Raw genomic sequence first — 25,143 nt, forward strand, 5'->3', positions numbered from 1 at the left:
CAAATCTTCCTACGCTGAGGTGGTGTCGGAGTGGTGCGTTGTCTGTTAGCGTGTCTGTTAATAGAGCGTTGTTAGAACGGTCGCTTATTGTGTGGATATTGTCGCGCAAATATATATATATATATATATATATATATATATATATATATATATATATATATATATATATATATATATATATATATATATATATATATATATATATATATATATATATATCTACGTGTGTGTGTACGCACCACCGCCTGGCGCAGCGGTGTGTATCGTCGAACCTGCGTACCCAAAATTGGGTTGGCATTTCGTCACGTAATTACCACCCAGTGTAGGCTGACGTAAGTATCAGCAATTAAATAGTAACATTTTTGTCGAAGTTATTGCGGCTATTAAGATCGCGCGATATTGTCTTTGTGACTCGAACAAAAAAAAAGCGTTAGCAAGACCACCTTCAGGAGTTAGAATTACCATGTCGCGGCTCGCATTGATATTGCAACGGGCGTGGTTAGACCTTGTCCTCAATGTAACAACCGCCGACCAGCAATCCGCCAGCTGTATAAAAAAAGACAACAAAGAATTACAGAAGCCGGCGTCGCAGTTCCAGTTCAGGCTGCGGAATTCCATGCGGAAACACCTACGCACAACATGCCCGCCGAATACAACACACGTGCTTCAGAGAATGACTGACCTGAATACAGCGCCTAGATGCCGTATGCAAACCTAGCCACGAGCGTCAACACCCTTTCAAATGACAAACGAAAAGAAATAAGCGCGAGCGAGCAGAGGAAAGCGAAGATAATTGCGTCTGTCAGAACGATTCGTCGTCTGCTTGGCGAGACCTATCCTCTTTTATCAACCGGTGGGAATATAGATGGAGGGCTTTCAGTGATACATGGTTCCGCACTTCTTGCGGCTGGGCCTATCTTCCATCATCCTGCGGCGTGACCTGCCGAGCGTGTGCGCGACGGTGTTGTTGCCACAGACGTGGCTAGCATGCATGCAATATGCACGAGCGCCTGTGAGAAAAAACCGCGGTTTCACCAACGATGCAGAGCTTCGAGCAGCCGGAGGCAGAAGTTCGTCGTCTGCTCCTCTTCTACTTTGGAACTGAGTTGTCCAGAGCGACGTGCCATATCTGAATGTTTGAACCTATGCGTGGGCGAAGGAGAAACAGAGAGCAGCGTGGATATATTATTCGCCATGAATGGCGATCGGCATGGCGTGCATTCTTGTCAACGTATTACCGTCACTTTGTCACCGACATCGTATTCAAACTTGGCGTACGACTACGTTGTTGCTCCCTTCTGACAGCATAGGCTGCAAGACTGTGCAAATGCTAGTCGATACACGCCTGACAAAGCAACACAAACGATAAACGAAGGGATGATTACGCACGACCAAGCTTCACAATATTACGTGGGACGATTGTACGTCATGACGCAGCAGTGGGCTGACGTAACTTTGGACTACTTTTGCGCATACATGTTCGTTTTTCGTTGTTCACTTAATAAAGGCAGGTTTCTTTATTTCCGGCGAAGAAACACGTGCATGTGCTTGTGCACCAGCGATGTCAGGTTGCTCGACATTTCTGTTCAACACGAACCGAACGAACTGATTGACCGGCACTAAAGGAATACAAAGCACGAGTGGTGTACTGGTTGATGTTGCATCATTATCGCACTTAGCAATAACAATGAAGGAATGTATGCGAAGAGCTGAGAAATGAAAACTGTAATCCTTGTTACACTTGTCACGGCGCATGTGTTGGCACGTTTAGCAGAGCAGGTATAACGCTGGAACAGAAAGTATTCGTCACGAGACGTGTATTCTTGAAGGCGTTCCCTCAGGCAACGACTTCTGGTGTCCGTTTTCCCTCAGGTAAGTACATTGATTGACGAGACAGTATGCTCACCCTAAGACCATTCACCCTGCATCTTTTTAGTACCATCATAGGCTTCCCAAATCTCCTAGCTGCACTGGAGAAGAACGAGCAGTAAGCACTGCTTCGAGGGAGACGACGACGACGAGTTTGGTTGAAGCCGTGTTTCTGGACCGCCTGAGCTGTGTGACTCTCTGAGGGCTGCATTAATTACTCCAGAACACCTCTCGACATAGTGATAAGTTGACACGCTGAAGTTTGCTATATATAGTAGCTTAAAGGGCTTGCGAGACCAGAAGTAGGATACTGCAGTCTCAGTAGGCTTCGGTAGCACGGGTAACTATGTCTTCCTCTCATCTGATTCGTCTGTTCGTTGTTCAGATTATCTGCCTTTCCCTTTTTCGCGTACTTGTGTTGTATGTTATATGTGTTACATAGGTTGCATGTGGCACTGACAGGAGCTTACATGTGCATAATCTACAGACACCCTTCCTCCGGGAATCGTATTCTCGGACGGTCACTTTCGGCGATACTATCGCCTTCGCGTGACGCATTGCTTGACCAGCCAATCAGCGTGCACCTGATGACCGATGCGATAGTATCACCGAAAGTGATCGTCTCAGAATGTGTCCCCTGTCCAATTTATTAGCTACAAAGGAGTAGACAGAATGGTTTCTTCTCTTAGCGATTCGGGATCGTCACCTGAATTCTGACCTGCCGTCTGCCCCCCCCCCTTTTTTTTCCCCGTACTAGAGAGTAGGCTCCAATTATGGCCAACATGGACGGCAGACTATTTTCTGTGCTAGGGTAGCTTTGAGCCCAAGTAATGAAAGATATCTGGAAGATGATTGTGCAATGCTACGCCAACTCGTGCTGAAAATTTAAAAAAATGTAAAAGAACCACATATCTTCATTGTATTCTAGTGCTTTGTGTGCGCGAATTTGTTAAAAACACAACGTAGCCTATATTAGATGCACGAGAAAGATTTAGTAATTTTCCTTGTGCCCAAGGGATTTTTCCGCCAAGTTTCGAAGCAAGCTCAGCCCCCATCTTGTCTGGGCAGCAAAACGTACCCGGCATCGAATTCGACTTCGATGCTGTCTTCACGGAGCTATGTTCTTTGTCGCCTTCGTTGGAATTCGATCAACGCTTAGGATGGCCTTTGTTCGCTCAGATGTCTAGCAAGTCGTTTACAGCGAACACTGGAGCACCGCAAGAGTTGCCTTCCTCGTGACCTCGCGTCGCATTTGTCATTGAACTACCGTTTCGAGGAACCGGCCCCTTCAAAGCCTTTCGTTCGGTTTCGTTCGTCGGTGCACAACATTCAAACATTTAGTCGTGCGATACGAACACGATACGTCCGTACCTTCTTTTAACATAATCTACCGCTGTGGCTTGATTTCCAAAGCATCGTACGCGTGGCGCGGTAGATGTGAGCCTGGCTTTCACCGGCAGCCCCATGGTAACTACTGCAAATTAGATCCAGTGGTTTTACGAGCCAAAAGCAGGATGCGATTATGAGGCACTCCGTAGAGGGGGACTGTTGAATAATTTTGACTGTCTTGTGGTTCTGTAACGCGCGCCGAAATCTAAGTAAACGAGAGTTTTTGCATGTCGCCTCCATCGGAATTCGCCAGCCGCTGCCTGTGCTGAACCCGTGACTTTGAGCACAGCAGCGTAACACTTTATAAGCTACCGCGGTGGGTCCGGCAACCATTTGTCTTTTCAGTGAGTTTCATTTGCATTTCCCATAGTATTTCTACGTTTCACTCGAGAAGCAGAGTTAGCTTCCCCCCCCCCCCCCTGTTTTCCTCTGATTCATTCTCTACTGGCTTCACGTTGACAAGAATAGCGATGTCGGCAAGTTGGTTAAAGTCCATGGTGTAAATTTCGCCAGTGTGAACCACTGAAGAGCGGGAAGAAAGGTGCGTTCGCCTCGTTTGTCCTCTTGCATTGCTTCTCCCTTCGTCCTTTCTTTGTTTTACCTTTCTTTCCGCACTTCAGTGCTTCGCGCTGCAGAAATTTGCGCCATGACTTCACGTGGCTGTCAATGATCGCATGTCGACTAGAATCCCGCCAAGTATGTCGAGTGCAAGCGCGTGGTAATCTAGTTTGTGCGCACTGTCTTTGCATATTGTGGCACGAGTCCATCCTGCTTGGGCCGCTCCGTCTACCGCAGTGCGAGTTCTGCCTCAAAATTTCGCGCAGCATACCGTTTAAACGAAATCGAATTCATAACCTTTCAGATACATCAATGTGTTCGTCGTCGAAATACTCCACTTCAGACAGAATACACAGCTTTACCCTCATCTTGCACTGCCATAAGTGCCCTTAGAAGTCGACTTCTGTTATGCGCTTCAGCAGCGATGTCATTTCTTTTTATTTTTTTATTTTTTTTAATTATCGTCACATCCTGGACCGTCGTTTGCATTGGGGAGCAAAAAAAAAGGTATCTGTCAAAAGGGCCACCAGCGTTGGAGACATTGAGCACAAGTTCATGTCATGTAACTTTATTATATTATTTTGTTTGTCAAGAGAAAGTGGAACTAAAGGCGAAGAGCGCGACACAGGTCAATCAACCAATCAACCAATAAATCACTCAGTCAATCAATCAATTTAAAAAAGCCCTCACTATTCCCCAGTGTGAAAAGCAGGCCGTTGAACCTGCCGTACGCAACTACATTGTCCGCGCCGCGTACGAAGGCGTGGGCCGCGAAACACCTGTCGTCGCATACGCAGCAAAATGTTCCGACATGTCTGTGAGCACGTTCCAGGAGAACGGCCTATAAACACATTGGATTCTCAGTATCCGAAGATTTATCGATTGCACCTTATTGCTTATCGGGACGTGCACGCGGTATACATAACGTCATACGTAAGACGACAACAACATTCTAAGCACGCGTCAGTCTTTGGTGCGAAGAAACTCTCGGACATCTCAGGCGATATCATTCATCACAAATGTGCTGAAAGGGGCGGATCTCTTACGTATTTTTGTTGCATGGTTCTTGGCCAGGTGTAACAAATCCGTTGTTTGCAGGAGGGAGGGCCTTGTCTGCACCTCCACAGAAACAAGTGTATCTTATGAACTGATAAGAAACATTTGCTTTTGCACCCACCGCGATAGTCTAATGCCTATGGAGTTGCAATGCTAAGCTTGACGCTTTGGTTTCGATCCCGGCCTAGACGGCCGCATTTCGTTGGGAGTGAAGCGCAAGAACGCTCACGTACTTAGATTTAGATGCACGTTATAAGGCACCCCACGAGGTCCAATTGAATCCGCAGTCCCCCATTACGGCGTGCCTCATAATTACATTGTGGATCTGGCATGTAAAAACAAAGAAACAGACGTTAATATAATCCGTTTTTTTTTTGTATTTGTCTTCCTGCGTGTGTGTATGCGAACTTTCGAACTGACGTCATGTGAATTTCTTTTTTTTCCTATTTGCTTGAAACATTCCATCGCGTTGAGGACAGTCGTCTATTCGAAGAAAGCTAGTAGCCGTGGGGCCGTCCCAGGCCACTGCATTCCAATTGAAGACGGATTGTTTAACGAAAACGGGCTATAGTGCACTAATGCGGCGTGACATTTCGTGTTCTGTGACCGGTGCAATGCAGTCTCGTGCTACAAATACCGGGGAAAAAAAATTTAAATCCAACGGGTCTCCGCCGGCTAGTCCCTCAGGACCTCAATAAAAGTTCATTGTCTGTCTGTCTGTTTCGCGATTGCTAACTATTAAAATGATTCTGGGAAAACTGCTACGCAAACGGACAATTGAGGTGCACACTTAATCGTGTCCAAATATATAGCGCGCAGCAAAGTACGTTCTCAACAAAAACGAACCCCTATTCTTGGTTTGAATGATCTTACATTGCGAAGCAATCATTTCGCGGGTACAGGCATGACGTTTTACTCTGGAAATGGGGCGAAGGTCACTATGGCGTGAAGTAAGCTCCGCATAGTAGCGTGTTGTGAACGAACGGCTTCTCGATCTGTGAGTTACGCAAACAAGAGTTTATTAGAAATGTTTCGAAGTATTTTTCTGTTTGCGTCACCGCTAGAAGTCAGTTCCGTGATGGAAAATTGCACGGGCTTCGAACGACTGCTAAACATAAACATACAATCTTCTCAAAGAAATGGAAAAAAAGAAAGCAGAAGAAAGTGAAAGTATGAGTGTGAATGTGACGAAAGTCGGGTTTCAAGTAATTTCCTGTAAGACAACGTTCCCTTATTTTTATTTTTATTTATGTGCATATTTATACGTTTTCAAAGCAAATAATAAACCATCAGTCAAAAGTAAAGGGACATGCCATTGTTATGCCGCATGCAAATCCTCACCGATATACTAATCACAATATGAACGCTTAATCTGCTGAAGTACGCTTCAGAGGGTCGTTTGGCAGGTTCAAAAGAATAATTCTGCAGCATTATCTTATGCTTTAGTGCCGAAATTTATAATATATATGCCTTGTATTGATGTTCAAGGGTGTTAAGAAGCACTGTTCGTGTTCCTGAAAAGGTTATTTGAATTTGATCACACAATCGCTTTTGAAGAGCAGCCAAACGGACAGAGAAAAGAAACGGACAAGCGTCAAGACATTTTTAAGCAATAACAGAATGCTTATCACATATCTCTCTTGTTCACGAGTTTAAGGTGTCTGTAAACCTTCCCATTTCTACGTAAATATTGTGTTTAGATGTTTTTCATTCTTCTGTCATCTGATGCAGTAAATATGACTTCGTTTGTGACCAGCAGTACCTCTTCAGCTGTCATCTTGATTAATTTTACTTACTCATTTATTGACTCGCGACTTTCGGATACAGAGAGTGAAGACAGCGCCGACCTTTTTATATTTTAACGGTACTTAATCATTTTCTAATGACGATGTCTTGAAAAATACAGCATAATAGTTTTACTAATCATAGGTGCTATCATCGATTTCAATTCACGGGCAGTCTTGACTATAAAACACAGACTTCACATTTCAAATCCAAGTGATAGGCCGCATTCTTGCCACCATTCTTGTCAACGCTATATTTAAAAAGAAAGCGTACGTAACCCCTCTACACTAGCAGGACAACGTTCAGCATACGCTAGTGAGGACAGCGCTACGACTCCACGTAGGTAAGACCTTCTCGTTCGATCGCGTACGCTACTTTACAACCATCGATCGTAATGTTAGCCAGGTGGTTGCTACTCACCTATAAAGCCTCGCGCAGCTTTTTTTTCCGCGACATGTCCAACAAGCTCAAAGAACAGCCTTCAACTCGGCAGAGACTGCCATTGCGCAATCCGTTGCCGCAGCACGTGCACCGTAAGACAGAACGAGGAAACCGACGACGCCACATGTCAACAAAAAGTGACGCACGCGGAAGAGGGGGGGTTCCTGCAGATCTCGCCGCGACGTAGAGAAAATGACTCGCGACACATTTCTCTCTGCGTTTCTTTAAGCGGCCCCCGGCCCTCGGTCGTCCGTATCTCGGTCTGCTTCGCGCCGGTGGCGGCCCGCCCGTGCCGGCGCTTCTCATTGAAGCGGAGGATGCTTTGACAGCGTGGAAAGCAGCGTACGCTTGCCCAACGTAGAGAGATACGCGCTGGTGCGTTGAACTCAGTTGCGCGTGCGTTGCCGCACGCGACGAAATCCCGCGCACTCTCGCTGTACAATAATGCGCAAGAGCGTGCTATATGTTCTGACAGACGCTTTCTTTTTTTGGGGGGGTGGACGCAACGTTTCTCGACCTTGACACGCTACTTGCAGACCTCTCGCATGTTTCCACAAACCACCAAACGTCAGCCATTTCCGCAGGCTTGAAACTCATTTACCGCGAATGTAGCAAGCGCTCCCATTGCGCCATGCACCGCCTCTTCTGAAAAAGATGTCCAACCAAAGTGTACTAATTAAGCGACTGGAGTTGCAAATTGGCCTCGCATATCATTTCGGCCACCCAAGGCTGCTTATATTTGCATACAGAGCACGGAACGAGATAATTCTTTTTGCATTCCGCACCCAGCGCGATGTGGCCGCAATGGCAGGCAGCCGAACCCGCGACCTCGTGCTGAGCTTTCGAAATCCTGTAGGCCCCCGAGCTTGAAAACCTTGAGCGCCGCCCAATCTTGTCAATGAATTCTCATTCACGATGTGCACAACGTCGTTCTGTGGTCTTCGAAATGCGTGCACAGATGCCACCCACCATCTGAGCCTGACATCCTTGCCGGCTATCTTCAACACCTCCACGTTAGCTTTCACATTGCCTCCGAACAAGGTCAGCCCTCAATCGTTCGTTGCAGTTCATCCCCGTTGTTTCCTGTTCAGCAACACTGGAGATGAATTGCAGCACATGGGACCTTAATCAAGAAATTGCAAGAGTGGGGTTGAAGAGTTATATGCAGAAGAGAAAGCTTGGTAACGTTCAATAGCGTGGCAAAGAAACAAGAATTCATGATCGCCATTCAGCTTCTTGTGTCTGCGCAGGAGCGCGTTTATCTAGATCAATTACGCACCGGAGACACTGACCATGAGAAGGGAATTTACAGAAGAATAAAAATGGGTTGGAGTGCTTATGGCAGCAACAACCAAATAATGTCACGGAGCTTACCATTGTCATTGAAAAGTGTACAATCACTGCATTCTACCAGTGCTAACGTATGCAACGGAAACTCGGAGGCTAACAAAGAATTTTAAAAACAAATTAAGAACTGTGCAAAGAGCGATGGAACGAACTATGTTAGACGCAACGTTGGGAGACGGGAAGACAGCAATGTGAATCAGAGAGCAAACGGGGATAGCCTATATTCTGGTTGACACTAAAAGAAAAAAAATAGGACTGGGTAGTGCTATGCGTGTGCTAGACAACCGGTGAACCATTAGAGTTGCAGAGTGCGTGCCAAGAGAAGGAAAGCGCTGTCAAGAAGGGCAGAAAATTAGGTGGGGTGATGAAATTAGGAAATTTGCAGGCGCAAGTTGGAACCAGCTAGCGCAAGGCAGGGGTAGTTTATGAACACTGGGAGAGGCCTTCGTCCTGCAGTGGGCACAAGAAAAGAGTGATAATGATCGCGATGATGATGAAGTGTGCAATAGTTCAGGAGAAATGGTTATAGTATTTTTTTTTTACCCATAAGCATTTTCTCTCTTGCAACTGCCTCGAATCTCCATGCGCCCCACGCATCTCGACCTTCTCTGCTAGAATGCTACAGCCGCTTCGGCCATCACACGATATTCCAACTGATCCCTTCACAAACTATAAAGCCACTCAGACTTGCCTATGCTTGCCCAACGGAATCGTACGCGCAAGTGCGTTGAACTTGTTGCGCGTGCTTTGCTGCACGTGACCAAAACTTGTCCCAACGTGTCGCCTCCCGATCCTGAATTACTGCCTTCAGCGGGCAGTGGACAAGGGAAAGGGAAGGGGGGGAGGAGGCCTGGAAGAAGAGTGGCTGCAAGGAGGGCGAGGAATTCAAAACTGCATACGCGACGCTCGAGTTCAAGGATGCAAACATTGCGCGTCCCTCGGAAAGTTGTGGCGGTGGTGGCATCTGGTCGACGGGGCCGGCGTGATATCCATCGCTGCGCTTCTCGTGCCGCGTTACCGGCAGTACGTACCCGACGGGTCGCTCGACATACGACGCGACGCGGAGACCGGCAGCGGACTTGAGCGTTATCGCCAGCGCCGTGAGGCGGCCACCGCCGGAACAAGTGGGGCGCAACGGGCTCTTGATACGCGATTGAGGCTGTTGTGCCGGCAGCGCGATGTCGTTGCGAGTGGAAAGTTCGAGCGTCACCTTGACACTTGCGCGGTGATTCACGCTGAAACGAGCTTACCGCTGCGTGTCCCTTCAACTTCGTATGGGCTGTTTTAGGACTGAAACGGCAATTTATGTTTGGTCGTTCATTGGCCTTCCTTTGTGCATTGTCGTTTGTTCGTTTGCTTGCTTGTGTGCAAATCAATCCATATATATATATATATATATATATATATATACGAGAAGAACGGGGGTTAGCAGAGGGGCCCGATTTTTATTAGTCATATCATTAGAAGCCAACAAACACTGGCACCAAGGACAACATAGGAGAAATTACTTGTGCTTAATAAATGAAATAAAGAAACGGTAAATAATGCAAATTAAAGTGGTTGTTTTCTCATCCACTTTAATTTTCATTAGTTTATCGATTCTCTATTTCATTTATTAAGCACAAGTAATTTCCCCTATGTTGTCCTCGGTGTCATTGTTTGTTGGCTTCTTATGACACGACTATATATATATATATATATATATATATATATATATATATATATATATATATATATATATATATATATATATATATATATATATATATATATATATATATATATATATATATATGTATATATATATATATATATGTATATATATGTATATATATATAGAATGCGTGTGTGCGTGTTTCCGTGTGTGCACACTTATAACGGTCACTTGTGAATCTAATGAAGTAATTGTAGATCTTCCATAACAACCAGACACGAAATATAAAATTAACTTTTAGCATATGAGCATCCAGTAACGGTCGGGGATGACAAATATTTTAGCCATAAATGAATGTATCTTGTCGAAGAGATCATCCGGCGACGGTAAACCCAAAGCTGTCCCGTCTTTGCGTGCATTCATAATCCGTGTTTTCAAGCGCTTCCGAATCTTGTCCTACTTTTACTCTTTGTACACAGCAAGCTTTCGTAAGTGTGTCAATCAAGATGAAGAATTGAGGACTCCTCTGAATGGCCTGATGAAACTCACCCAGAATGACTGACGTAGCCTAGCGTGAGACCGCTTGTGTCTCCCACAAAGAACGGAGCTGCCGCATGCATATATTTTCATAAGGGAGTGCTTAATATTACAGATGTCCCTATAAGCCACGTCGCGTCTTCAGGCCCACGTGTACCGTTCGAAGCATGTGGCCGTAAATGTTTTATGCAAGCAACAGTGCATATTTTAAAGGCTTTCGTAGTCTTTTGGTGCATTCAAAGTCTAGGTGTCGTGTGGGCTGACGCAATGTCGCTTTTTTCCTTGCTGGCTCTTTGAAACCTGTAGGAATAACCTGAACAAGTTGCTGTTGTTGGGGTTGCCGCTATTGCTGTCAATGTTGTTTGCTTTGCTTTGCTTTCCTCTGAGAGTGGCTCTCAGAGGAAAGCAACGAAAACAATGACAGCAACAATGCTACCACCTGTTGGTGTTCTTCTTGCATTTTAAAATGTTCAGGGTTATGACAGGACGATATTGTGGTAAGAACTTGCAAGAAAAAGCTTGACTGGCTCTAAGAATTTGTACGAGAGTGGACAGCAACTTGGCAGATACAACAGAAAGAATAGATGTGAAGCAGCAAAAAAAAAACGCTATACTCAGCAGGGACACAAAATGTTGTCATGCACCTGCCTCGCTACACGTTATAAACAAATAAACAAATCGGCGGCCGTTGCGTGATAAATATACTTCTTAAAAGAGGCGCGCGTGACAGGAGGAAAAATCAAATTGAGCGCATACTGGTTTATTTCTGGGGTTTTACGCGTCAATATACCACAATGGGTTCATGAACCACATGGGGCATACTGTAACACGTACGTATGAATTCGTCGGCACATGCTAGTCATACTGTGAGCCTTTCACGCTAGTCCTACTCCGAGACAAAACGTTCAACGTGTCAGAAGTTGAACACGCTGCGGTTGAAGTCCTTTTTGTCCAGTATGCAACTATTCTTACTTGGCAAGCTGAGCAGGCACTCTAATGTGTCTTTACAGTCAAAAGCTTTTTTTGGAGATAATTATACAGGAACTTCATTGCAGACCAGTCTTCAGCACAAGGACTGTTCTGTAGGCGTAGCGGGAATGTGCCCGCAAGTGCTGCTGATCTCGAAGTCCCGGGTTGAATATTGACCACGGCGACCACATTTCCATGCGGGTGGAATGCAAAAACGTTTGTGCACCGTTCATTGGCGTTTAAAAAGCGCAGGCCGCCAAAATTGAGCCGTAGCCCCCCTCCCTCCCTTCCGTTCGCTGCGGAGTGCCTCATCAGATCATGGTTTTAGCACGTAAAATCAAATTATTTATTGCATTTTTTATCCACACTGTGGCGCTTAACACTATCGTGAACGCTATCACCAACGAATTAACGCTTAAACAATACTTTTACACTATAACGCTCTTGGAGTGGCAAAGCCATGAAAGATTTTTTTTTCAGAACTTCCGCATTCCGGAAAATTTTCGTATTTAATTATTTTTTATTTATCTCAAAGAGGGTAAAGTTACATGTACATGTACGCAGGGTGTCTTTTTTCAATTGATAGAGAGTTTTCTAAAATTTCCCGTAGAAAATAGCGCATTTCTATTCCTTGAGCTTGATTGCTCAGTGGAGCAGAGGATAGTATATTCACGACAAATAAAAACTGATTTTAAAATTTTCCGTAAATAATGTTTAACTAAATAATTTACTGTACATATTGAAAATTACGAATCATAGGCGCCAAGTTCTCAAGGCTTACCTAGTTCAAGCGGATTCTCTGAATTACACATGTTTCGAGATGTTCATTCCGAAAGTGCGCAACGAAATGGATTGGTTGTCCACTTACTTTTGTCCTTTAAAGCTTAAAACGGCGTTTTACAATAAAAGTTAATGGAACAACAGGCCACCTTAACAATAGCACAAGTTTCAAGGCGCATATTTTGAAGTCAATTCTTTATTCAGAATTTGTATGAGTTTGTATGCCTTGCAAACTCGCCGGTTACAATTAGTAAATTACAGTACTTCACGTTGATTAGTTATAAACACATTCAGTAATATCCGAATATACACTCAATTATGCATTTCGATTCATTGGGCACATGATGTCCTCCTCTTCAATCACTTCATTTCAAGCATTAGAAATGTACCATCTGCCGAAGGCAGTCTTTTTCTTTAATTTTGTATAATATCAAAAAGAACGCCCGGCATGCAGAAGAAGGTCCTTAGCTCAGCACACCGTATTTCGACCCTTATGCGCATGAGAGCGCGAACAAATAAGCATGCAGCATATGTAGGCGCCAGAAATATGTAGCATTTAATTGATAATTTAAGAAAATGCATAAACATCGATAAATGTATGCTCTCATTAATCAAAACAGTACTATGCTTGGCTGACGGCCCCTAGCAACAAAAACAGTCACAAAAATAAACACAGTACACATAGCGCTTGGCGGCCAGCATAGCACAGGTAATCCACACGTTCGTGCTCCAAAAATACCTGGCCGTTCGCAGAGACAGCTTTTTAGCGATTTCTCAAACACGTGAAGAGACCGAGATGTTTCGGCCTCACGTGGAAGGCTCTTCTATATATACTAACAGCAGAAAAGCAAGGTGTGATTTTATAATAGTTACGAAATATGGGCACTAAGACGTTGTCCTGCTGAGCAAAGGTGTGGGGTTAATATCCCAGCGCTGTATGAGAGCCGATTGTTAAGTAACTTGTCGAACGTCACAGCTAGGTTAAACGTAAATAAAAAGAGAGAGAGAGAGAGATTGTGTTATTACGTAATACGTCTTTTGTCGCTGAGTATGTCGTTGCAGGCGCAAGTTGGAATCGGCTAGCGCAAGCGAGGGGTAATTGTGCATCGCAGGGGCAGGCCTTCGTACTGCAGTGGACATAAAAATAGGATGCCGAGGCTGATGCTGATTATGATGATGTCATTAAATGACACATTGTGTAACTTTTGCTATCACCGTCAGCGTGATACTTCGAAACAGTGTACGAATATCGATGCCACTTTTTACTTGTTTATTGCAGAAATGTTTGTCATGAAATGTGGTTGGTGCACCGACATTGTTTTTATCTTGTATTTAATTTTATATTGCGTATATATATATATATATATATATATATATATATATATATATATATATATATATATATATATATATATATATATCCAAGTAAAATATGCTATAGAGGGGAGGGGCAAGATGGACAACTATATATATATATATATATATATATATATATATATATATATATAGTTGTCCATCTTGCCCCTCCCCTCTATAGCATATTTTACTTGGAGGCCACTGCAAATAAACAAATAAATCAAATTGTGGGCAGATGAGACGCCTGCAGGACAATGATCACCTTTACAATACTGTTCCATTTGGAGCGCCTGTGTCGCGTAAGCCACCATCCATGTTATGCCTGCAAGTTATCTGATTTCCTCACGAGTAATGAAAAAGTCCTACATCTCCCAAATTTCTTGGAATTTCTCATCATTTCCCGCTTCTGTCTTTCGTACAATAATGATCCTCTCGTACTTCAGACACCAACGCGGAAACTGAAAATAACGAACAAAGGTGTTTGTTTAGTGAAGCAGTCAGAAAGGTTCAGTCAGAGCTTACCCACTGCAATGAGCAAACGCGGAGAACACAAACATGTCTCCTACGGCAAGCACGATCTTCGGATATTGATGCTCCATGCCTGCACTTTCCGGTCCCACGATAGTGAATGGGGTCTTGAGAGAACAACTGTCAAGCAATCCTCAAATTACGCGAGCATGCTTACCCCGTGACCTTTGGCGAACGCATTTTCTCCAAAATAATGCCAGCTGTATGGTTTATCGCGTCCTTGCAACTCATTAGTGCGTGTGCTTGCGCGGTAGGCTCAATGGCTAAATATATTTGGCTTTGGTTGCGCAAGGGAAGTGCACAACACACGTGATATGCTGGATGCCGTTAGCGCGGGAGCAGTACAGTCCCTCGCGGCGAATTTCCTCACGTCGCTAAAAGGGCACCGCTGATTGACGCTTGCTCCGCTCTCCGCAACGACACGTGGGTTTATTATGGGCGCTGTCGACAAGTCGTACTACACTGATCGCTTGAATTGGATGATTAAAACCGGTTCGAAGTTTAGCGCACAGTCGTCCGGGCCGCAGCGAGGAAGCTTCCGGGAGCTCCCAGCGCTTCGTCGCCCTTTGACGCTCGAAGCTGCTAAAACGAGTACTCGCACGACATTTCGTCTTGTCACCTTTCTTCTGTCTTTTTTTCGTGTCAAATGGGTGTTCGAGCCACGCGACGCAACTCGCGGAAAATGGCCGGCGAAAGTCAGAGCGCCTTAAATCGTTTGCTATATTTGCACGTTTTGCGCCAACTGGTAGCAGTTGTGCTACCCGGGAGATGGAGGCGCCATGACGTCATCGGGACGTCATGATACACTGGCCCGTTCCGTGCCTGCGATTATGGGTGTGGCTTGTAAACGCAAGCTGAGCTAGGAAAAGAACAGAACCCGCGCAGTACTCTCGTCTTATTCTTCTATGTATATATATATATATATATATATATATATATATATATATAGCGACGCCACCTCGGTATATTTCTTTCCGTGCTAAGATGGCTCTAACGTCAGGCCCGGCACTTCGAGACCAGCTTCATTGCCAACTTCGCAATCTTACCCAGACTTTTGGAAAGGCTCCTTGATTTAATGTCATTATTTGGCTTGGTCAACTCCGGCTAAATATAATGGCTGACGTGAACGTACCTGTATATAAGACGCTCATTGCGTTTCCTTGAATGCCTGCACGTCGGGCGTTTGTCTTGAGCTGGACTTGATCGAGTGAAGCAGCGGCTTCATGTTAAGACGTACTTCTGAATGCGGGGGTTATGAGTATTTCCCCCCCTTCGTTACTAGTTAAGTGTCATGCTGCTAGAAACTGCGGTATGGTTTCTACAACTCTGAAAATACGCGTCAGTATTTCTTTAATGCTCAAGCAATGCTCAGCGGGAAGAAAAGTGCTTGCGGATCAGCATATCTGTAGGTTAATTTCCATCACTTTGGATTTCCTTAATCTGCACCTATACCTGAGTAACACGGCCGATTTTTGCATTTCGCCCCCTATCAATATGTGGCGACCGCGGCCGAGGGTCGCACCCGCAACCCCGTGTTTCAGAGGCAGAATGCCAGAGTCACTAAGGGCTCCGGCAGCGGGCCGGAAAACAGACTAACATCTGCTGAATGAATCAAGCGTCAGCATCTATTTGCAATGCTTCCACAAGGCTACTTGTGTTCATCAGCACCTTAACGTCCTGACCTGCCTCGTCGGAACGTTGGCGCTGAGGCTCACCCCGTTCGACCCTTGTTGACCCCTTCATCTTTCCACGTCGCCCTCCGCAGTAGCTTAGTGGCTATGGCGTTGGGCTGCTGAGGTCGTGGTTTGAACCCTGCGAAGTGCGATAACAAGGCGTATACTTAGATGTAGTTGTTCGTTAAGAAAATCCGGATGGTCGAAATTGTTACAGAGTCCCCCTCTACGGCGTGTCCCATGATGCGATCGTTGTTTTGGCACGTATAGGGCTCCGGAGCATTATTAATTTTAATTATGATTTATGTTAAATATTGTATCTGTTTCGGTTTAAAAGGAAAAATGCTTGTTTTTTTAAACATAGAGATGGTTACAGCCTGACTCTCTTTCTATAAGCGCTGTTCTTACTTCTTGACACGTTAGCTAAGTAAAAGCTACACAGGGTTACTTTAGCTTTAATGCAAGAAACATATTGATATCGGGGAAATTTAGATGAGCAGAAGTACAGTCCCATACGTTTAAGGGACATTTGTAAACGGGTCTATAACCTGGTGGCCCTATTATTACTACTTTTTACTCCAATCACCCCTGCGCTGCGCCAACCGATTCCAACTAGCGCCCTCGAATTTCCTAATTTCGTCGCACCACCTAGTCTTCTGTCGTCCTCTACTGCGCTTCCCTTTTCTTGGTAGCCATTCTGTCCCCCCAATGGTCCAACGGTTATCTAATCTGTGCATTGCATGACCTGCCCAGCGGCATTTTTTTTTCTCTTATTGTCAATTAGAATATCGTCTGTACGTCGTCTGATCCAAACCGCTCTCTTTCTGTCTCTTAAAGTTATGCCCAGCATTCTTCGTTCCATCGCTCTTTGCGCGGTCCTTAACTTGTTCTCAAGCTTCTTTGTCAGTCTCCAAGTCTCTGCCCCATATTTGATCACCGACAAAATGCGCTCATTGTAAACCTCCGTTTTCGATTATAGCGGTAAGCTTCCCATCAGGAGCTCACGATGTCTACCGTGTGCGACCCAACCCATTTTTATTCTTCTGTGAATTTCCTTCTCATGGTCAGGGTTTCCTGTGATTAGTTCACCTAGGTAAACGTACTCCTTCACCGACTCTGAAGTCTGACTTGCGATCGCGAACTCTTGTTTCCTTGCCAGCTTATTGATTATTACCTTTGTCTTATGCATAATATTCAACCCAACTCTTACACAAGGTCCTCAATCATTTGTTGTAACTCGTCTGCAGCGTTGCTGAATAGAACAATGCCATCGGCAAGCCGAAGGTTGCTGAGGTATTCGCCGTCGATCCTTACTCCTAAACCTTCCCGATTTAATAGCGTGAATACTTCTTCCAAGCACGCAGTGAATAGCATTGGAGAGATGGTGTCTCCTTCTCTGACCCCTTTCTTTATAGGTAGCAAAATGTGCGCGTGCAAAATGTGACCAAATTGACGGGAAGACCCCGGCAGTGATTAAACAACGTCACCGCAAGAACTTCCCTGGTTTCCGCATGACACGCGCCAAAAGCGACAACAGTTCCTCTGCCGAGCTCGTTAACTGCTCTAATGAGGCGGGACTTGTTGACGTGGGAATTTCCCGTCCTAATATAAGGGAGCCATAAACATTGTGCTTCGCTTTAGATTTCCCACAGGCAACGTGCGTATACATAAAAGAATGGTGACGAAGGTGGAGCTTCACGCCGCAGAAAGTCGTGCCACGGTGGTCACGACTGACCAAGTGACGTCACAGCTTGTTTACGCGGAGAGCGACAAGAATGGACCAAAGTGAAAGAGAGAATTACTTCCCTGACAATCGGAGAGATCACGCTAGCCTTACGCTTGGGCAAGCTGCTCCACAAGGTAAGGGTGGCAACTAAAATATACGAGAAACATATATATACAAAAGCGCGATAAAAGGAAGGAGGTTCCTACAGAGAACCTGCAGAGCATAACATCACGAAATTGCGGTGGCGCTGCTGTCAAAGGAGGCAAACAAGGTCTGCGAAAGGCAGGGATTTCTTTTTCGTTGTTTTCTGTCTGTCTGAACGCAATAGAAGCACGCGCGACCGAGTTTTTAAATAGGTAATTGGCAAACACACTAATTAGATTCTGGAGATTAACTTATGAAACTGCACAGCGGTTTATAAGGGACATGTAGTGGTGGGCTCAAGCTTAAGTGTGACCACCTGGGGGGGTTACGGGCACCCAACGCACCACACACAGGCGCTTTGGCATTACACCCCTGCCGCAATACGTCCATTGCGCCCGCGACGCCGTAAGAACTCAGCCGTTGTCATAGGTTAAATTCTTTTTTATCTTTTTTTGCTGAAAGCAATTCGAATCGGAGAAACTCAAAGCCCACGAAGTCGTCTGCTTGTTTTCACTGTACTGCACCTGTTTGCTCACAATATTGACGATTGTCTATGCGCGAGCGCAGAGTCGGCATCCCGAAACTCATTTCTCCCATAGCTGACGGTGCATGGGCTTGCACCCGTGTCAAAATATTACAGGAGCAGTGTGGCGCTGCTCTTTCGTTTTATTTTTATTTTATTTTTTATTATTTGCTCCTAATATTACGACTCTTGGCTTGTCAAAGTTCAATTCTTGGATACTCCACAGCACGAAACGTAAAAAAGAAAACAAGAAAAGAACGAAAAAAAGGGAAGTCTACGGGACAATACTATTTATAGTGTGCTTATTTTTAATGCCCACGTGCCCACCATGAGGTTCTCTGAGCCTTCATTGAAATTCCTTGACTCTGAGCAAACAGCGAAGGGAGCGGCTGCACAGCCTGTATGGACTAAGCATCGTAACTTTGCATGAGCGCAGGTTATTCCCGCTAGAGTAAACATGGGGAGTATCTCGAAAACTGCCAGTTCCGGGACCTCCGCGGTCATGGTCATCGACGTCGAGCCTTCTCCGTACTCAGAACAAGCTGACCGCTCTAGCGAGTCCTGTCAAACGTTATTTTGTGCCCTCGAGTAGCGCTTGTTCGTCCAGGAAGCAATGCGCGGAATAACCTGCGAATTGTTCTGCGAAGGTGATGGAGGGACGCCTGGCATTAGCTGAGCATAGTTTATGATTCGCAGTTTAGACTTCTCCGTTACGTGTCCTAGAGTCGCACTATGTCGGGATCATTTATTCTTTGATTCTGTTCACTTTGGTCGTTCATTCTTTGGTCGTTGTGAGGGGCTGGTATGTACCGGTGATAATGAACGCTTGGCGTCACACGTCTTTAAATGATGACGTGTGGGGCCATCACACAAAGCACTGTGACGTGCATGGCGCGAGAACTAGGGAGGAACTGTTTTCTTCAGTTGCGAACTGCGTTAAGGAGTATATAGTTTCCTACCAGTCTACTATCTATCTATCTATCTATCTATCTATCTATCTATCTATCTATCTATCTATCTATCTATCTATCTATCTATCTATCTATCTATCTATCTATCTATCTATCTATCTATCTATCTATCTATCTATCACTTCTGACAATCTAACAGACTGTGTTTGCTGTCATTCCACCGCCTCCCCTGCTCCCACTACGTCCACTCGCACTCGCCGACAGTCACTGGCGTTCGAACTCACACCCGCCGCGGTGGTTTAGCGGCCATGGTGTTGCGCTGCCAAGCACGAGGTCGCGGGATCAAGTCCCGGCCGTGGCGGGCACATTTCGATGGGTGTCGAAATGCAAGAACACCCGTGTACCTTGCATACGGGGGCACGTTAAAGATCCCCCTTGGTGGTTGAAATTAATCCGGAGTCCCCCACTACAGCGTGCCTCACAGCGAGATCATGGCTTTGACTATTACAGGGCAACTCCGGTGTTTCTTTCACCTTATTGGTGTATGGTCATTTTCAGATGGCACTGACAGTCCTGTGCCCGTTAGGGTTGTTCATTTTGCTTGGAAATTGAGCAATAATTTAACATAACCAATAAACGAGACACCGAGACCGAAAGAGCTAGCTGCTTAGTGTGACGTCACGATGAGTCAATGACGTCAGATCCTACGCTGTCATAATTTAAACATGCAGAACGCGTGCTAAACATGCAGTACACGTGGCGCTAACGCCATTGAAGCGAATCTGATGATGTCTCCTGACGGCACAGGGAGCTTTTACAGATTTTCCGAACTAGACAGCGGTGATTTCAGCGATGACTTCAGTGACATTGGCGGTGTAGTCTCTGACGTCACAAGCACAGGGTTGCCAGTAGAAAGGGTTCAGTCTGGAACGCAACCAATCTTTAAAATTTATTTTCCGGAAAACTAAATGACTTGCAGCGATATTGTTTGGCACAGATAATCGGAGCGTAAAAGAGAACGTATATCCAAAATTTTATGAAGATCACTGGACATTGAAAAATCGCCTGAGTTGCCCTTTTACGGCTGTAAAGCAGTGATTTGGGCTTGTTGGTAAGACATCGTGGGGCTTATAGCGCGTGAAAAAGACAAGGACCTAAGTGAGACGTGACAGCGCCTGTGTGTGTCACGTCTCACTTTCGTCCTTGTCTTTTTCACGCGCCATAAGCCTCACGACCTTTTAAGGCCCTCGAATTCAATTTAATGCAACTCACGTATACGCTCAAAATCACCGCCACTGAATTTCGTGCCTACCCGCATCCACCGGCACTCACTCCAGGTCCCACTCTCGTACACTCACACCTCTCGTCACTCGCTGTCACTCTGTATATCACGCCTGTGAATTATATGGGAAGAGAGCGCGAGTCAGTGTGCTGGCCAGTATATATGCCGACCAACGCGTAATACAGACCCTACACTGTAAAATAATTTACACCCTTAAGAGTGAAAAAGGGTGTAAATGTGCCTATAACTCACACCCTTCGGGTCTGAGTTATATAAATAACACCCTATGGGCGAGAGTTACAGATACGTTTACACTTTTTCTCACTATTAAGGGTGTGAATTATTTCACAGTGTACAAGACTTGCGTACCGTTCACGAAGCTGGCGAAAATGTTTGCCCTTTGTACGCTTCCTGAAAAAGAAAAATAATATTAGAATGGTTGCCGAAAGCAGTGACCTTCATTTATCCTCATAGTTCTATTGCTCTGTGGCAGGCATCGTGACGCACGAAGTTAGTAGTTTAGAAAACGAGGAACAGGCAAGTGAAACGCGCGCTGTCGACTCAGTTTTATTCCAAAGGAAAGAAGAAGTTATATCGATAGCTGCAGCTTACATGCGCAAACCGACAAAAAGAAAAGGAGACAGAAAGGAAGATAAAAGGACGAGAAACCAGAAAACATCGTTCTAACACTCCCAAATAGAAAAGCGGTTCACAGAGAGGATCGAGACAGCACGTGCGCGACAGTCTCTCAAATGGTGCCTAGTCGGGCGACCGCATTGGATGCAACAAGAATTGCCGCGTGCGCCATTACTCTCCCGCATCGTTTGCAACTCGAGTCCGCGACGCGAAAGCGCAGAAACGTCGCGCACAGATCCGCTGGCGTCGCTTTCTGAAGTAAATATTTAACGCCGTGCCTCAGCCGTCTTAGAGAGCAGCTTCCTTTGCCGTTACTCACTCGACATTTCTCAGTCTTAAAGGGCCTGCCAGCTTAGATCGTCGCGTTTGACACGTCAGTGAGCGTTGTTCTCAATCAATCAAATCTATATCGTTAATATTTAATTTCAAAGAAAATTATCGTAAGCGAGGGACCACGGAACTACTTTCGAAGTCGTGTGAGAGGCCCGTCGATTAAGAAACATAACTCTGGTATGTTACACAAATGATCGCATAATGCAGGTCTGTTATTAGAACGGTAATTGGAAACTGAACATAATAAAAAAGTACGCATGACAGAAAGCAAGAGACACAAAACAGCAGTACAGCTGTAAATTAGGTAGTATTTACTTGCAAACAGGACAAACAGTGAAAACGCGAAGGCTCAGACGAGTAGCTCGCTGCAAGGGAAAGTTTACAAGGCCACGGGTATCCTAAATATTTTTCTTACTTAAGTTCAACAGTACAAGGTCAGGGCCCGTATTCACAAGAACATCTTACGCCGGAATTGTTCGTGAGAAAAGATTCCAGCCAATCCTGGGGCTGCAAATAGTACTAGCGAATTTCGCCGCCCAATCGGAAAGTGCGCTTGGGAACAGAAAGTTTCGTTAATTCGGTCCCAGATACATAAAACACATCCGATTATCAAAATGAACGACGATGAATATAGCACCACCAATATAGGGCCCCTAATAGCTGCGAGGTTTAGAGGCAATGCTATTTTTGGAGGTGAAGTATTGTGTTTCCCGCCTTTCTTTTGGCACTTATTACGTGGACGCTTAATCTTCAGTATATTACATGTCGCAAGAGAAAATCGCAAACAAGTCCACCGGTAGTGAACAAGGAAAACTAACGTCGTTCAGGCAACCGTTCCGAAATGGACGCTGGCCTTGATGACTCTGATTATAGGTTTAACATAATATTAACATATTATGAACATTTGTGAACACTGATTTTCACGCGGATATACATGGTGTCTCAGCTATCATGGACGAATCTTTAATAAAATATCTAATTCTACACGAATAAGACCAACCACATGTCGTTCGGATTGTGGTTGTGAAGCCGCAAGTAGGTCTTGCCGTTTCTGACATCCAGCTATTTATCTGAATATAGTTGGACAGCTTTCTAATTGTTCTTCTAATTGTATTGTAGACGGTGGTGCAAGGGACGGCAAAATGAGGTGTTTACAGCAATGTACGCATCGCATATATACTTCTTTTCCGGGCTGAGATATATAAGCCGGCGAACACGCGAAATATGAAAAGAAAAAGGTGCTAGGGGGAGGACTCGGGGGGTAAGGGGGAGGGCGTGTTTAGAGCTTCTTCGTATTTGCCCGAGCGTCATGTGGATGCGTGCGATGGCGGGAGGGAGGGGGTGTGGGGTGAGGCTAGATAGACGTGGCTTTAGCGGCCGCCGACCAAACAATAACGACACGTTGTTATCACGAATTCGCTTTATTCCAAACTATTCGTTGGCGGGTTACGCGGAAGTTATTGTTCATGGCTGGACGGCGAATGCGCACAGCGTGTCCATGCGGCACGTGCTCCTCCCGTAGCCGTCGCGATCGTCATGTTTGGAATTGGAAAAGCGCCGAACAGGCATTGCGATACCTCAAAGCTCACGTTACGTGCCGCCTCACGTGACCAAAAAAGAAAAAAACTGACGCTTCACCATTGCATGCTCTATCGGCCACTATGATCCCGTTTGGACGCAAGTTTAGGCGGCCGTCAAAGCAAGCAACACAGGTCGTTCTCCTTAGGACTTGCGCAAAACCACATGTTGAGGAGAGCGAGAGGCAAAACTACATAGTAAAAGCCCCCACATTTCTATCCGGGGTCTTCTTTTTCTTTTGCCGGGCAAATACGAAAAAAGAAGCTCTGGTCCCCAGCGTGCACTAAAGCCCCTTGATCTTCTAAACGTAGCGACAGCTGCCCGCAGAGCCTCAGACTGTGTGCCGAGAGAAAACAATTTATTTGCGCGAGCGCTGCGTACCGCGTTACATTAGACGGCTGTGCGACATTAGGCGGGAAATCCGGGAGTTTGGCGGCTCTTTTAAAGCCGTTCGCTCCTTTCCTTTACCCTTTGAATCAAATAACGCAGAATAACACGGCAACTGCGAAAGCATTTATCGGCACATCAAAGTCATATCACATGAAACGGCATGTCGGAGTGCAAACGTGAGCGCCCGTTAAGAACGGAAAACGATACGCGCGGGTGTCGTTCTAGCAGTTGCTCCTAGCCCAAACCAGGGGGCGCGCCGATGTTATCTTCCTTTCGTTACTTTCGTTACTTGAGAAGACCCACGTGTACGTGATAGACAGCGCTTCAAACAGTTTCACGGTAGCATCAACCTGCTCAATTGTGGCCTCAGAGATTGGAATCGCACACACAGCGTGGACCACTGGATCTCGGAGGCCATGATTCAATTTTTGCTGGGCCCAGCGGCGACGGTAAAGGCTCACTGACACTAGGCCGACCCGACACCGATTTCGGTCCGCCGACTGTCAGGCAGCAGCGTTTCTTACCTTCGAGTCGGTGCCTCTGTCACACTGTACCGACGCCGAACACTCCGCCGACAGTCGGCAAATTGTCGGCGTCGGTACAGTGTCACAGAGGTGCCGACACGAAGCTAAGAAACGCTGTTGCTGACAGTCGGCGGGCCGAAATCGCTGTCGGGTCGGCCTAGTGTGAGTGAGCATTTACAGAACACGGTTTTGCCACGACGTGCCAACAGCTCCCGGAGATAATCGCGCATCAACATCAGAAAAAATTCTCTGCATTGTTTGTTTTCTTTCCAACTGCCACTATTCGATGTCTCAACGACCTCTCTTTTCTTCCCTTTAACTCCTTCCTCTGTGTGTGGTAGCAAACCGGACGTGCATCTGGTTGACCTCCCTACCTTTCCTTCCTTCCTTTTCCTCCTCCTCAGAAATATCGAGCGCACCGGTGTATAGTCACAGGGTATGTTTTTATACATTTCGAGGACATTCTTTTCTCTCTTCGCCGGAAACAGAAAACACACGATGTCCAACTTTCTGGAAACCTTATGTTATTAACCCTATATGGCTTTCTGCTACGTCCTAATGGACAACTTGACAATTGTAACAGCAATTAAAAGGTTGTTTAATTACTAGTGAGTAACTGATTGGATAGCTGGAACAAAATGTTGCTGGTGCTCCCTTAACTACACTCTGAACAGTTTGCACTTGGCCTTATTAGCCTATAAACGTTGGTTTTTTTGTAAAGCGTCGTTCATGAAAGCTGGGACACCCTGCATATTGCGATAGCCACACAGCCCATTAGGTGTTATTAATAAAGATTATTGACGGTTTGCTGACGGTTTGCTGTGCAGTACAGCTTGTTTTTGTGTCTCCATTTTAAGAAATGATATGGAATTTACGCGGAATGCTCTTCAGTTCCGTATTATTTCAGTGGAAATTAGTATTCTTCAAAGTGAGCGTGAGAACGTTCTTGTAGAAGTTGCACACAGAAGACAAAAATAGATTGAATCACAGATATGTTTCCTTTACGCGCAAAAAAAAACTTTTTTTTTACAAGGACGCTTTTCAGTAGCAGAAGCGGCCACAATTAAATATAATTTAGCATTTCACGAAGGGATTACATTGCGCAAGTAATCAGAAGCACAAGAAATAGTGTTAGTTCCTGCAGCCTTCATTCA

Source organism: Dermacentor variabilis, chromosome 11, assembly GCF_050947875.1.
Source record: "Dermacentor variabilis isolate Ectoservices chromosome 11, ASM5094787v1, whole genome shotgun sequence".
NCBI lineage: Eukaryota > Metazoa > Arthropoda > Arachnida > Ixodida > Ixodidae > Dermacentor > Dermacentor variabilis.